This window comes from Antechinus flavipes, chromosome 3, assembly GCF_016432865.1.
Source record: "Antechinus flavipes isolate AdamAnt ecotype Samford, QLD, Australia chromosome 3, AdamAnt_v2, whole genome shotgun sequence".
In the NCBI taxonomy this organism is placed as follows: domain Eukaryota; kingdom Metazoa; phylum Chordata; class Mammalia; order Dasyuromorphia; family Dasyuridae; genus Antechinus; species Antechinus flavipes.
Window position 1 is genome coordinate 621,217,485 of NC_067400.1, and position 16,988 is coordinate 621,234,472.

The 16,988-nt window shown below is 32.5% G+C and overlaps 1 long non-coding RNA gene across 1 annotated transcript; it reads right to left on the reverse strand.

The window, feature by feature from the left end:
• Nucleotides 1-4,100: 4,100 nt before the first annotated feature.
• Nucleotides 4,101-6,945, reverse strand: LOC127558219 (uncharacterized). The gene is made up of 3 exons (XR_007952738.1): nucleotides 6,662-6,945; nucleotides 6,503-6,569; nucleotides 4,101-4,221 (listed from the first exon to the last, which is right to left on the reverse strand). It is a non-coding gene; the product is annotated as an uncharacterized LOC127558219 (long non-coding RNA).
• Between the last annotated feature and the right edge of the window lie 10,043 nt (nucleotides 6,946-16,988).

The window sequence follows — 16,988 nt, forward strand, 5'->3', positions numbered from 1 at the left end:
ATCGCAATGACAACGTATACCAGGGAGAGAGGAGGTTTGTTGAGCTGATTACAATAGAGATTGCTATCTGTCTTTTGTTGGCATATATCAAGGATAGAAAGTAGGAATACAAGTTACTCCCCAACTGATAAATGGTCAAATTATTTAAACAGACAATTTTCAAGCATAAAGAAAAAGAAAGAAAGAAAGAAAGAAAGAAAGAAAGAAAGGAAGGAAGGAAGGAAAGAAGGAAGGGAAGGAGGAAAGGAGGGAAAGAGGGAGGGAGGAAGGAGGAAGAAAAAAAGGAGGAAAGGAAGGAAGGAAAGAGAAAGAAAGAAAAGAAGGAAAGAAAGGAAGGAAGGAAGGAAAGAAGAATTCTTGGAAATGCTCATAAAAGACTTCAAAAGGCAAATAAGAGAGGTAGAAGGAAAAAATGAGAATGGAAATGGAAGGTATATATGAGAAAGCCAACAGTTTGGATGAGGAAAAAAAAATTCTGAAGAAAACAACTTGTTAAACAATAGAATACATCAAATGTAAAAAGAGATACAAAAGATAATTGAAGAAAATCACACATTAAAACAAGAACAGGAAAATAGAACCTAATGATTTGTGAGACAGCAAGAATCAGTCAAACTAAAAGGAATGAAAAAAAATGGAAGAAAATGTGAAACACCTCATTGGCAAAACAGCCAATCTGTAAAATAGAACCATAAGAAACAACTTAAAAATTGTTGACTTACCTGAAGGTCATGATAGAAAAAGAGCCTGGATAGCATTCCACAAGAAGTCATTAAGGAAAACTGCCCCAATATTCTAGAAATACAGGGGCAGAGCTAGAAGATAGGGTTAAAGATGTTGAATACCCTACAGAATCGTTTCTTACAATCAATTCAATCCTGGAGGAAGTGGCATAATAAAATAAGTTCTGAGGCATCTTGGGTTAGAGAACCTCTTTGACCCTGGAAATGAAAACTTTATCTCTATTTTCATGATTTGAATACCCACAAAGTATTTATTTGTAAGAATGTCAACCAGACTTGGGAACCCAAGTGTGGCTTACTGACAAGGCTACTTTCTTTGCTATGTTTTCATTAAGAGTATAATTACTCCATCAACTTACAACATGCGAGGGACACAGTTCACATGGTCTCCTGACTTGGGACAGATGGAGGATAGTGCTGGGAATCTGCTGCTCTTTATTTAGCCTTCTTAGGCTGCTTTAGAGCCTCCTACCTCATTCTGGATTGTCCTTTATCTTTGCAATATTCTATTAAGCTCCTCATTCTCAATACAATCCTGTCTCATTTCTTCCTTCTTTTCCTCATTCCCCGCTTCTTTCTTCTGTCCTCTTAAATACTTCTGATTTACTCACTTTTCAAGAAGAAGTGAATTAAATCAAATAAAACCTCAAATGTAAGATCTATGATACTTTGTGTAATTCACTGACCTAAATTACTTTTTATCAATGAAATAAATATTTCTGATGCTGAGAAAAAACAAAATGTTGCCTTCCTGTTTCCAGAATTCCTCCACCTTATTCACCAACACACAGGCTTTAATCCAATGAAAGCCTCCAACTGTTCCACAAAAGAGATGCTCTTGTGTCTTGGCTCTAGGTTCTCCCCTGGCTATCCAGATGCTTGGAATGCTTTTCCTCCTCCACTCTGACTTTGACCTCACTAGTTTGAAATCCCAACTAAAATCACACCTTCTACAGGAAGTTTTCCCCAACCCTTACCCTATCCTCTTCCAGAATGAAGGACAAACAACAGTTGGAAGTGAATAATCTTTCAATTAGTTATGCTACCAATATCCTATAAAACTTTTGTTGAAAGGTTTACAGACTTACATTTATTCAGAGAAACACTAATCATTCAGAGAAATATACCTTTTTGCTAGTTTCACAATCTAAAACTGTTAAATTGTGTGAACAGGAAAGATTAAGAAAATTTTCATTTAGCAACACTGCAAAATAAGAACTCAACAGAACTTTTAAAATATAGATTATATTGAAAATGATTATCTATCTATACATTCTATATGAGCACACATATAACTGATAGTGTCTTAGCCTATTAATTAATACACAAATAGACTATCCTCTATTGAGTGTTAAAACCTTGTCCTATTAAATGTATGCACACAATGTATGTATGTCTGTATATGTATAAAATAAATACAAAACTAGTCAATATTTACTAGACTATTTTAAAGCAAAAAATAACAGGCAAATTTACACGAGGTAACCTTTTAGGGATGGTAAAATAAAGAGGCCCATGTAATCTAATAAGATAAGCAACAGTAAAAACCCACATAATAATACTCTTCATAAGAAGCTAAGTAGTATTTCAATTTTTAACATTCTACTTATAAATACAATTTAGGATTTGATAAAGATTTAAGAAGCAAACAATATATGTGACAAAGAATAAACACAATTTCAGCACATTATTATGTATCGAAAACAGTTTAAAAATGAAAGAATTTACTTGAAGATATTATAGTTATGATATACAACTACCATATGAGAAGATGCTAGACATTAAAAAAACAAACAAAAAAAACCGGAACAACATGGAACACTAAACAACCCCAAACTGAAAGGTTATCTCCTACTATACTATGCATTTTTGAATTTTGCATTCACATTATTGATCAGAGAAATGCAAATTAAGACAACTCTGAGATACCATTACACACCTGTCAGATTGGCTAAGATGACAGGAAAAAATGATGATGAATTTTGGAGGGGATGCGGGAAAATTGGGACACTGATGCATTGTTGGAGGAATTGTGAACGAATCCAACTATTCTGGAGAGCAATCTGGAATTATGCCTCAAAAGTTATAAAACTGTGCATACCCTTTGATCCAGTAGTGTTAATACTGGGCTTATATCCCAAAGAGATACTAAAGAAGGGAAAAGGATCTGTATGTGCCAAAATGTTTGTGGCAGCCCAGTTTGTAGTGGCTAGAAACTGGAAAATGAATGGATGCCCATCAATTGGGAGAATGGTTGGGTAAATTGTGGTATATGAATGTTATGGAATATTATTGTTCTGTAAGAAATGACCATGAACTGATGCTTACATGAACTGATGCTAAGTGAAATGAGCAGAACCAGGAGATCATTATACACTTCAACAACAATACTGTATGAGGATGTATTCTGATGGAAGTGGATTTCTTTGACAAAGAGACCTAACTCCGCTTCAATTGATGAATGAATCCCAAAGAAAGAACACTAGGAAATGAATGTAAACTGTTTGCATTTTTATTTTTCTTCCCAGATTATTTATACCTTTTGAATTCAATTCTCCCTGTGCAACAAGAGAACTGTTTGGCTATGCACACATATATTGTTTCTAGGATATACTGCAACCTATTTAACATGTATAGGACTGCTTGCCATTTGGGGGAGGGGGTGGAAGGAGGGAGGGGAAAAATTGGAACAGAAGTGAGTGCAAGGGATAATGTTGTAAAAAATTACCCTGGCATGGGTTCTGTCAATAAAAAGTTATTTTAAAAAAAAAAAAAGAATTTTGCATTCAACTACCAGCTTACTCCACCTTATTCTATTCTATTTAGAAGTCTCTCTGAATTTCAGTGACAACAAAATTTAAGTAGTAGACTCTACTACTGTGTCAAAATTTATAAACATTAACACAAATGTTACTCTGTGTGTGTCTGTCTCACACTGAAAATTACCCATCAAAAATAACTTCTTAAAAAAATCTAATCATTTAAAATGGACAATTTTGGGAATTAAATCTTTTAGGAACCAAAGAAAAAAAAATGATGTGTTTACCCAAATACAAATGCAATTTCAAAATATCTTCTCTTCCATATAAAATAGTTCATAATTATTTGTCAGTTAAATCCCCATTATACATCTTCCGTTACCTTTGTGACAATGAATGCTTAAAATTTAAGTATAGTAAAAGGCCATACCTTAAACCCTAAAAGAGGTGGTCGAGAACAACTTGTTACAAAATATCTTCTCTTCCTAAAATAGTTCATAATTATTTGTCAGTTAAATCCCCATTATACATCTTCCGTTACCTTTGTGACAATGAATGCTTAAAATTTAAGTATAGTAAAAGGCCATACCTTAAACCTAAAAGAGGTGGTCGAGAACAACTTGTTACAAACTTGAGCAATTTGCGCTTTTCTTCATCAGTGAAACTTTCTACAACTTTCCAAAAAATCTTAATTACTGGATGATCTGCAGAATAGCCTCCTATGAAAAAATGAAGAATATTTTATTACAATTATAATGTCTTGTTAACTAAAGACTTTAGGTGGATTAGTTTATGGTCATGTTTGGAGGCCCACTCTCTCCATCCCTGTGCCAGAAAAATACAAGCAGATTGTGAAGTAATACCTCTTTTCTTGGTCATCGAGATACAAAGAATCTAACACCAAGGGCAAATGGAGAAAATTTAGGAAGGACAAGGGTGAGAAGAAAAGAAGACATTATACCATGTAATTGTGATCTAACCAATCCAATCTTCAAAGCTGGAAAATGGAAAAATATCTCTAATGAAGTAATGTTGGTAACTGGAGATTTTAAGAAATTTACCTTAAGGAACCACAAATATAACTACATCACATCTCTTATACCTCATTTGTGAAAGCCCTAAATAATAACTAAGGATGACAAAATTACATATAATAAATATACATGCCTAGTTACTTACAGAATATTTTACTGTTCTTAACTCAAAGTAAGTCTTCATGTCAATGGTTTCTGAATCTAAATTAATTCTATTAGGAGGCTGTTAACTGCTATTGGTGATGCTAAAAACAGGACTAACAACCTATCCCCAGGAATTTTATTAGACATTATTTGAGAATACAGAACAAGATGGTTTATAGTTTTTAATCAAGATAAGTGATTATAAAAATAAAATAATTGTTTTTACTGTCAATGTACTCAGAAATAACATCAACAAAATCTCAAGTGTCTTAACTGGAACCTAAGTGAAAATGTAATATTTTAAGTCTATTTACGAGAATAGCCAGGATCCTTAAAAGGTAAAGGTTCTCAATACATATAAGAATAATAACACAATAAGACAATTTCTTGGTATTAAAAAAGGTAAGATCAATGAATTTTTAAAAATTATGACTTGATAGTGGAAACTAATGCCTTGCAACCTTTGTGGAAGGTATTGAAATCTGATTGAAATTCATTTATGGAGCAGAGTTAAGTACTGAGTTAACTGTTGTAAAGACTTTTAAAAAGATAATTTTAAAAAAGATAAATGGCAAAGAAACACTTGATCAAAGAATTTTGGAATTAGAAATAATGATTGATAAGAGTAATAATCCAATTTAACTATTTTCTTGAAGAAACTAAAAAAGACTTGCTGTAGGTTTAATTTGTTTAAGATTTTAAGATTTAATAAATTAAGATTAATAAATAAGATTTATTTTCTTAAGATAAGTTTAAGATTACTGCTTTTTAATGTCAGTCAAGACCAGGATTCCGATTCCCAAATTCAAGTCTCTTTCTGATACATAGCACTGTTCCAGATTATTTATTCTATTACAATGCTAGAAGAGTATAAAACAGAACTTTAAATAATATAACTATTACCTGACATTCTATCAATTAAAAAATATTTATGAGACATCTAATAATGCATATATCATTTTATGGAGAGGACTGAGGAAGGTATGCTGTGGAAAAAATAAAGGATATGATACAGTTCTTATTATACAAAAGATGAAATGTGGAAAATGGTATTCAGATCCTGATAATGAGATGGTAAACTCAAAATGCTGATTACATGTAATACATGTATTGCATAGATTTTTGGAAATACCCAATGTAATTTACTTTGCTTGACTATCCCTATTTGTTATAAAAGTTTTCTTTCTATTTAATTTTTTGTTCAATTGGGGAAGGGTGAGAGGAAAAAAGTATGTCAATTGAAAGAAACAATAAAACAAAATTTTAAAAAGGACATAGTTCTTAATATCATGAAATTTAAAATCTAGTTGGGGAGAAAAGATGCATGTACAAGAATGTTCCATGAATTCATATTTATGTAAACATTTGGTAAAATAATAATAGATGGTTCATAATGATTATTATCCCCCAAAGGACTTAAAACGTGATAAAGCACTATCTAATTTACAAATGAACAATTAAATTTTCAATGTAATACCGAGTATTTTATATTTCACTCTATTTTGGTGACTTGAAAATTGGTAAATCAAGGAGATACATATGGCAATTTATAGTTAGCTGGAATATCTTGACTAATTAGAATGGTCTATTTTCTAATTATGCATAATAATTATTGTTCTCTGAAGTTTATTATTTACTAACTAGAATCATCTTCCGTCAGTAAAGATACGATTGATCATTTCCAACATAAAGTTGTTTGTGTTTCAAAACAAAGTTATATTGAACATGAAACAACTTATGGAACACTTGGGAGTTTTCCTGAAAGAAGAGAACAAAACTATAATAAATAAAAGCTATTTATGGCAGAGTAGTAATAACGTACCTGAATAATTTGTGAAAGATTTGAGGTCCTCTAAACTGATGGGCACTTGGGCACCAGAAATTAACACCTGAAACGACAAGTTTAAAATTTTAAATTTAGGATAAAAATAAGAAACTTGTCTATGACAGTGAAGAAATCTCTTTTAAACAAGTATGATACCTGTATTTCTTGCTGGTCAAACATTCTGAGCCATTCAAGATTCACAACATTGGCCAGACCTTGTCTGAAGGCTAGACAATGCTGTCGGATCTGTTTGTTTAGTCTATAATCTGCTACCAGATGGATATATGCAATTCGGTTAGCACTAGTGACAGGAATATCCTTTCCACCTGGCTTCAGTTCAACTACCTATAAACATTAAAAAATGGAAACATATACACATTAATAATACTCAAAGTGTATTTGGAAACTTGCAATGAAATTGAGATGAAAATACTTCAAAGGAAATGCATTGTATGAAATGGCATCCTAAAACCTACGACTGTTCAAAGTAGGAAACAAATAATTTTAAACAGACATGTATATTTAAACAATACATCTGTTGGGATACTATAAGGAGTTAGCATTGTGTCCTATCTTCAAAAAAGAAATGTATTTTTGTGATTCACACCTCTGTTAATAATTCACTAGTAAAAAAAAATGGCTATTTCATAAAGTAAAAATAACAAATCAGAAAGTCTGAAATGAGTTAGAAATTATGACAGAAATCAACTTAGAAATTCATCTTGGGAAAATGAAAATGAACTTGGTGAAGTGGGATATTATTTCTGTAGTCTTAATGATAAGAGGATTCTCTATATGAGTTCAGATCTCATTTCATCTACACTTAGTCTTGACTAAGAATCAAGAGCAAGCTAGCTTATTTTATACACATTTGCACTTACACAATAACTAGTGAGATCACTCTAAAGGAGGGGTCCTCAAACTTTTTAAATAAGGGGCCAGTTCACTGTCCCTCAGACTGTGGGAGGGCCAGACTACAGTAAAAACAAAAAGTTTGTTTTGTGGACCTTTAAATAAGGAAACTTCATAGCCCTGGGTGAGGGGGATATATGTCCTCAGCTGCTGCATCTGGCCCGCGGCCGTAGTTTGAGGACCCCTGCTCTAAAGTAACTAGAGAAATCTTCTTTCACCCAAAATGAACTTTCCCTTGTGAGAGAATGGCAATTAGAGAAAACCACACAATATACTAGTGGATGCATCTGAGAGTGTTTACAATGAGCTTTATTTCCTACCTATTTGAATATTGTTTTTTTTTTTTTCCAGAAAACTAATTTTACTAATGTGGTTACACAATGAACTTTCCAACCACTATTTGAATATTGTTAAAAAAGAAGAGTTTGATCACCAGTTACCAATATCTGAATTATGTGGACGCCCTAGAAAACTACCCAGTATTTTATGAGGAAATCTGAGAAATTATGGAAAGTATACTTCAAAAAGCTACTGTTTTTTCCAACTGATTCTTTCACATTTTAATAGAGAAATTTTTGAAAAAGCAAAACCAAAAAACACAGGAATTGCTCTTGCCTTTACAATGACAACAATACAAGAATACAATGCAATCAATTTGGGTCATCAGATCTCAGATTTATTGAATCCATGCTCTTAATTGATTCTAATTTTAAAATTGTGTTCATTACCTTCATTTCTTCCTTTCTCAGCTCATATTCCATTTGTTAATTAACTCTTGTGAGATTAGTTATCATGTTATTAATGGATCAATAAGTCTAATATGAAAGAACTAGTAAAAAAAATCCAACATTTAAAAACATTCTATATATTCAAGAAAATTTTAAAATATTATTAATTTACAAGCTTTAAATTGGCCAAAATGTAATAAATCATAATTCTATTTATGATCCTATATTAAAAACATAAAACCAAAGTGTTTTTTACAATATTAAATAGTAAAACAAAGTATTTTAATGAAAATTTTATAATTCCAAAAAATAATAATAATAATAAAGAGTTCTAATTAACATCTAACCTGAAGAGGTTGGCATTTTCCTTAATATAATTACCACCTTATATTATCATTCTTACTTTTAAAATTCATTTGTATATCTATATAAAGAATTAAAATGCAACATCCCATTTTTCCTTTTTAACAGATTCCAATATTTGCACACAGCTTTAATGAAATTACTGTGTAACAGCTAAGTTACTGTAATCTATTTCAGTTGGAAAAGTATGAAATATACCCTTTAGGAATGGCTTTGGAAAATTCATTAAAGAATTGGTGATGTGAAGATTTTATTCTATATTCAACTAATACCACTAGATGGTGCAAGGCAACAGGGCACATAGTTTTATGACATGACTTCTCTTAATAAGCATTCTCAAGAAGGCAAATTGTATGGGATCACAGATTTACAGCTGGTTTCTCTCTATATAGAGAATCTTCTCTTTTGAATAAGCATATGTGTTCATTGAAGACAAAACTGTCATTACGGTGAAAGTACAGTATAAAGTATGGAAGAGATTTGTAGCAAAAACAATTAAATCTTTTCCAAAGAACAACCATATCCATCCTGTCATGTTACTTTGTTATGGCTAACAAAAATAAATGTGAGAGAGAGAGAGAGAGAGAGAGATTGAGAGTGAGTGAGCGAGTGTGTGTGTGTGTGTGTGTGTGTGTGTGTGTGTGTGTATTCTATTGCTTCTATTTATTGAATTCCATTTTGGAAAAAATAAAATATCATTTAGCTAACCTTGGAGGAAATCTATATATTTGATAACAATGTTATAGACAGTACAGATGACTAATGTGTCTCTATGCAAAGACCTTACAAATACATATTCTTATATAATAATCCTAGTAACTATATGTGGAACCGTATTGGAAATGATTCCTTTCTTGATGGCAGAGATGTATTGGCTTTTGTTATGTTTCCCTACTTCTAACTTCTAAAGAGAGGGGCAAGTGAAGGAAAGAATCAGAATTCTGAACCATTTCTATCAAAAAAAAACAAAACAAAACACCAAAACTTCTGTGAGGGATTGAATTGTCCAATTACATGAGAAACAAGAAGACACAAGAATCTTATTCACTGTTGAAGAAGAAAGATCAGAAGCTTAGGAGGACTAAAATATGGCCAGTTCAGAGGTGGCCTCTCTAGACTAATACTAATGTCAAGCCTCTTTCCTATTATGGCCTAAATAACATTACAGTCAGGGAGATGGCAACTGAACATGGTTCAGTTCATGGTTCTATCTCCAGAACCCATGACTTATCCTTAGCTACCTCATTAGAAGCCTTCCTTTCTGAGAGAAAAACATATGCAAAAGCTTGAGACTCCAAGAAAACTCAATCTTCCTAAAACAATATATTTATAAGAAATGGGGAAAAAAAATCTCAAATTCATTATGTTACTTAAAGATTAAAGAAGAAAGGAATCAAAGGCAGCGGACACAAATATATTACAGTATCTTATCCCAATCCTTCTTCCATACCATAGTCAGACTTCACATATATGAATAATCAATGAAAATTTATTGAATAATGAATGGATAAACGAATTTGAGGACAGAAAAGGAAAGAGTATCTTTAGTTTAATTGAAAACAATGAACCTAGAAACTGATTATCTGTACTATAACTTTTTCCAGATAAGCGGGGGAAATAATTGTAGTATCAGATGGGAAACAACTTAAAGATTACAAAGATTTAGTACTGCTTCAATTTATCTGGAGGTCGGACAGCAGCAACCATAAAGAATATAGTTGCATAAGATACAAAAGATAGTAACAAAGTGATAGTTTCTTTTCAACTATGAAGATATTTTATGATCTCAAAATTATTCAAAAAAAAGATTTTATGAGTTAGCTCAGCAAGAAGGAGGAAACAAATACTCTTAATAAAAACCAGAAAAGCCAAACTTCACAAGTAAAAATGCTATGAATATAGAAAGAGGAAAAAAGTAAGATGCCAGAAAGAGACAAGTCACAAGAAGTAACTGACATAGCTCAAGCTACAAAAGAAAATCAGAACATTTCTGCCAAAAACAGCTCCTGATTTATCATCTCATACAAAAGGCGCACCAATGAGAAGACGACACTCAACAAAAACTAAGAAATGTTCTACTCACTTTCCTGATCTCAGAAATCATTTCTGTGGGATAGTTCTATACAATAATAAATGTTCAGGAGAATGACCCTGAGTAATCAAGAGAGACTAAAAAAGTTATTCTAAAAGGGATGTACATAACAAGCTTCAGAAATACATCTATTCAAGATGACAAAATATGAGGAGAATTCATTTTGATAGGTAGGACGCAGCTAGTACTTCAATGGGTAGAATGCATGGGTGCATTCAAGAAGGCTTGAATTCAATGTCCATTTCAAACATTTACTTTTGGCTAACCTGTTTGCCTTAATCTACTGCAAAAGGAAATGGCAAACCATTCCAGGAAAAAACTATGGACAACACTGGCGTACTGTGGTATAAAAAGACACAAAGAGTCAGACACAACTGAACATCAAAAAATTTTGATAGGTAATAGATAAATGAAGCATATATCAAGCACTATATGACAGGAACTGTTCTAACTATTCTCTAACTGGAAATACAGGGACCACATGGAAGAAAGACATGTTGCTATTCATTCTTTGATTCTGAAGATCAGTGACACCACGAATGAGTGATATCTTCACTTGTGGGTGAATTAGATTTGAGTGAGGCAGAGTTGCACAAACCATCAGCCTCACTTTTTCATCCAGAGGTATGTCAAGCCACAGGACAAAAGTTAGGATGACCAGCAACAGCTAGGAGTAGCGGATGGCTTTGTGAGCTGGATGATTGGTAGACACTAAAGGTGAGTCAGTAGTCTTGAAAAAGAAGAAAGACAACCACTCCCTTCACAAAAATTAAATATAAATGGAAGAAGACAATAAATAAAGTAGAGGTGAAAGACCTGGAGTTATGGTATGGAGAGGAAGAGAATTTGAGTTACTGGTGAGCTAGAGGGGAAGTATTGTTCTTAAAAAAAAAAAATGGGATGGCATAAAGCAAGCTGGGAAGAGTCAGAGGAGTTATCAAAACCTACACACTTTTGGTAGAGTAATAAACTGATAACTATTCTGGAAAGCATTTTTGGAATTATGTAAATAAAGTGACAAATGTTCTTATCCTTTGACCTAAAAATTCCACTACTTGGCATATGTCTCAAGGAAGGACATTAACAAAAATTCTGAACACCAAATTACTTATAGTAGCATTTTTTCCCCTACTTGTAATAGAAACAAAGCAGCAGTCCCACTGATGATAAAGGAGAATAACCACTTAAGAAAACTGCCCCACATGAATGTAGTAGGAAAAAAAAAACACAAAGCAATCACACCTGTTGTGAAATTAGAATAACCAAGCTTGGCTCCAAAAAAGATATGAGAAGGCACTCCCCCTTCTCCTTCTTTGAAGAGGTTGAAAAGGTCCATGGGTGTGGAACACTGGATATAATGCCAGATTTTTTTGATATGATTTTGGTTTAGCTCTTGTATTTTTTCCTTTAAAAAAAAATCCCCTTGTTAGAAGGGAGACACATAGGGGGCGATGAAGGATATGTAAAAACAAAAGACATTAATAAAATCTTTAAAAATATTTGCATTAAAATTATTTCCCTGGTACATACCCTTTGATCCAGAAGTGTTTCTACTGGGCTCATATCCCAAAGAGATTTTAAAGGAGGAAAAGAGACCCACATGTGCAAAAATGATTGTGGCAGCCCTTTTTGTAGTGTGGCAAGCAACTGGAAACTGAATGGATGCCCATCAATTGGAGAATGGCTGAATAAGTTGTGGTATATGAATATATTATTGAATATTATTGTTCTGTAAGAAACAATCAAATTACCCTGGCATGGATTCTGTCAATATAAAGTTATTATAAAATAAAATAAAATATTAAAAAAAAAAAAAGAAAAAGAAATAACCAGCAGGATGATTTCAGAGAGGCCTGGAGAGACTTACATGAATTGATGCAAAGTGAAACGAGCAGAACTAGAAGATCATCATACATGGCAACAAGACTATATGATGATCAATTTTGATGGACGTGGCTCTCTTCAACAATTGTTTAGTGATGAAGAGAGCCATCTACACCAGAGAGAGGACAATGGGAACTGAGTGTGGTTCACAACATAGCATTTTCACTCTTTTTGTTGTTGCTTGCTTGCATTTTATTTTGCTTCACCTTTTCTTCTTCTTCTTTTTTTTTTGTTTTTACTTGTTTGAGTTGATTTTTCTTGTGCAGGAAGATAATTGTATAAACATGGATTGGATTTAACATATATTTCTACAATGTTAACATATATCGGGCTAATTGCCATCTAGGGGAGTGGGTGGGGGAAGATGGGAGAAATCGAAATACAAGGCTTTACAAGGGCTAATGTTGAATAATTGTCCATGCATATGTTTTGAAAAATAAAAAGCTTTAATAAATGGGAAAAAAATAAAAAATAAAAAAATTATTTCTCTGACACTAATGCATTGTTAGTGGAGTTACAAAATGACTGAACCATTCTGGAGAACAATCTGGAACTATGGCCAAAGGGCAACACAACTGTGCAAACAAAACTGTGCCATTACTGGGTCTATATCCCAAGGAAATCAAAAAGAAGGGAAAGGGATCAACATTTTCAAAAATGTTTGTGGCAGCTCTTTTTTTGGTAGCAAAGAATTAAACAATGAGTAGATGCCCATCAATTGGGAAATTACTGAAGAAGTTATGGCATATGAAGGGAATGGAATATTATTATTATTCTATAAAAAATGATGAACAAGCTGATTTTAGAAAAGCCTGGAAATATTTACACAAACTGATGCTTGAGCAAAACAAGCAGAATCAGGAATACATTGTACACAATAGCAACAAAAATGTGCCATGATCAACCATGAAATTCAATGGTTCAGTGATCCAAAGCAATCCCAATAAATTTTGGAACAGAAAATGCCATCTGCATCCATTAGAAGAACTGCGGAGACTGAAAGTAAATTAACACATGTGATGTTTCACTTCTTTTTTTTCCTGGATTTTTTTTTTCTTTCCCATCGTTTTTCCTTTTTGCTCTGATTTTTCTCTCCCAACATGATTCATAAAGCAATGTGTGTTAAAAATAAACAAAAATAACAAAATAAAATTTAAAAAACACTATTTCCCTGATTTAAGCTTTAGTTTTACAATAATTCAGTTATACAACAATTTATTCTCCAACAAGAGCCCCATAAAAAAATGCAACTCAAATGAATAATTGACAGCTTCTACACTGATTTTTCTTTAGGATGATTATTATTAACAATAATAAATGAAAAACTGGCTATGTGATTTTAAAAATTATACCCAATATGAATGTTATGGAATATTATTGTTCTGTAAGAAATGACCAGCAGGATGAATACAGAGAGGCTTGGAGAGACTTACATGAACTGATGCTAAGTGAAATGAGCAGGACCAGGAGATTATTATATACTTCAACAATGATACTGTATGAGGATGTATTCTGATGGAAGTGGATTTCTTTGACAAAGAGACCTAACTCAGTTTCAATTGATCAATGATGGACAGAAGCAGCTACACCCAAAGAAAGGTCACTGGGAAATGACTGTAAACTATTTGCATTTTTGTTTTTCTTCCCAGGTTATTTTTACCTTCTGAATTCAATTCTCCCTGTGCAACAAGAGAATTGTTCGGTTCTGCAAACATATACTGTATCTAGGATATACTGCAACATATTTAACATATATAGGACTGCTTGCCATCTAGGAGAGGGGGTGGAGGGAGGGAGGGGGAAAAATCAGAACAGAAGCAAGTGCAAGGGATAATGTTGTAAAAAAATTACCCTGGAATGGGTTCTGTCAATAAAAAGTTATTATTAAAAAAAAAATTAAACCCATATTTTCTGAGTAATTCAGTTATCTGCCACTAGTACAACAATCTTGGAAAGAACATTGCACAATAAAATAAAAACCAGCAGAAGAAAAATCTATGCATTAGATTGCTATGGAAGAATTTAATTTTGACTGATTCCACTCAGTACTTTGTAATATTTTTAACAATTCTAGGAGAAAACAGACACTGGATAAATATTATAGAAAATGTTATTGGACTATAGATTATTGTAAGTTCCAATATTCATATCTTTAACTACTATTCATAATGTAGTAATTATTCAACTCTAATGAATATAGATGAAAAGCAGAGATGATCATGTAGCATGAGGGAAGTGTCTTTGGTATTTTCTTTTAGGGTAACCAATCTATATTAATGGGGAAAATGCTATTAGCAAGTCATTGCAGTAGCAAAAGTAATTTAACAGAGCAGCTGGAAAACTTTCAAGGCTTTAAAAATGCAGTCTATTTCCATGGCTCTGTAGCTATAACCACTCCTGAGTTATGCATCAAGATAAAATTGGTTCCTCAAATTAAGTACTGAGGTCACAATTTAATTATTTAAATAAGTAAATCACTGTTAAAACTACTTTTACTTTTCATTAAATCCCCTTAAAAATCAAGCTTTATCATTGTAGTGACATAAAATCTGACTTGATTAAAATATGTCAGCTTCAGACACTATTGAATTTTCTGTATTTAATGTGAACCACTTAAAGATATCTTGATTAGGGATATGGTATCAAGTTTCACAAAGAACAAATATATATTCTCTGAGTGTTACTATCAGGGACAAAATACTAAGATGTGTGGATCACTACCATGAATATTTTGATAATAAAGACAGCTTACAACAGGTATCAGTTATTAGTTGTACTTTGAAATTTTATGACTTTCATAAATAATAGAATTTTCTCTCTTCAACATAACTGATAAAACCTCACTGAGGTTTGCTGATATGTATTGACTAGTTCTAACAATTAAGATTACTCTTATCCTAGCAAGTTTTAAAGGATGTGATGAGCGAGGACCTGTTGTTAATTGAAGTATGATAATGAGGTGAGAATAAGAAATTGAGTACAATTTTCTTCCAAGTTAATTTGGCAAAATTTGGCACATTAACTTAAAGAAATTAAGATATAAGGTTTGCCTTTATATCAATTTTATTAAAAAAAGGGGGGGGAATGAGACAGTGCATTTTGTGTGAAAATCAAATGTTCTAATAAAAATGTTAGCAATCCATAAGATCACTTATTATCATGCATTTATGATGAACTATGAAATTCAGTGGTTTGATTCTGCAGATATTATCATGAATTTAAAGGATAACTAGTCCTTTCACACTAAACTAAAAAGAAACAAGTCATTCAGAAGATTCTCAGAAATAATCTAGAGCTACTTCCTAAATGTACTTTTGTCAAACCCTTTTCTAGGTCTTCTAAAGAATATATCTGAAAATCAACCAAATTTAAACTTCTCAAACAATTTTAATAACAGAACTAAATTCTTAGGTGCTTTTATTATAGGAATTTTAGTTGCTCTACAAACAAATTTAGTTTACTTTAGAATATATATATATCCACCTCAAAACAGGGCAGCAGCTAGGACATACAATGATGCTAAGTATAGCCTGACTATATATTTATAATATAATAACCAGACTATTATCAGCTTAATTCCTTCACTTTCTCCTCTGAATATCTAAAAGGACTTAAGAAAGCTAAAAAGCATCTATCTGAAGGAATAGAGATTAGACCCTTTCTAGAACATAATATATTGTTTTTGACTTCATTTCTGGAAATCAAAAAAGAATACGTGGGAAAGTTGAGTAGGTTTACTCCAGGTCATGGAATATGACTCCTGAAAAAGCCTAGGATCACTGTCAGGAAAAGTTGGTGGAAAAGATATGTTTATATCTTCCTTTAGGGAATTCCACATGGCACCTAAAATAAACGGGCCCCCTCTCACCATCCTCCCCACTCTGTCTATAAAAGAACAATTTCAAACCAACTAGTCTAGTCAAAATAAAAACTGTTACTTTCAGTAGACTGTCTATAATTATCCTAGGTTACAATGAACTGACCTGACTGGATATTTTATAATTTTAAGCTGCAGAACAGGTAGAAACTGTATAATACAGCTTTGGAACAGAGGCCACATGATTCTCTTCCAAGCAATGTGTTCAGACCTTATTTTTAACTTTCTTTCAAATGAGAGGGCAGCAAAGCCAAACAAAAAGATGTGAAGCTCATGCTGATGGTCAAGACCAAATAAAGACTAAATTTGGGATAAATGAGTGGGTCTTTTATTTTTAATTACTCCTTGCTTTCAGTCGTTCTTCTTCCCTCCACCCCTTAAATGACAGCATGCCTTTCCATTTCCAAACTATCAGTTCCCAACAGCAGCCAGTATATGTGCTTTTGGTCCTTTTGGAACTTACAATTGCAGTTACTAGGCTAGCCTGTGACTGGGATTATGTGATATGACAGAAATTTATAATAATTACACTCTCTCTTATACTTTAGATATAGTATTTTTGGATAACAAAGCACTTTATAATATGTTCTTACTTCAGATAATGCTGTCTGAGGGGCAATATGAGTA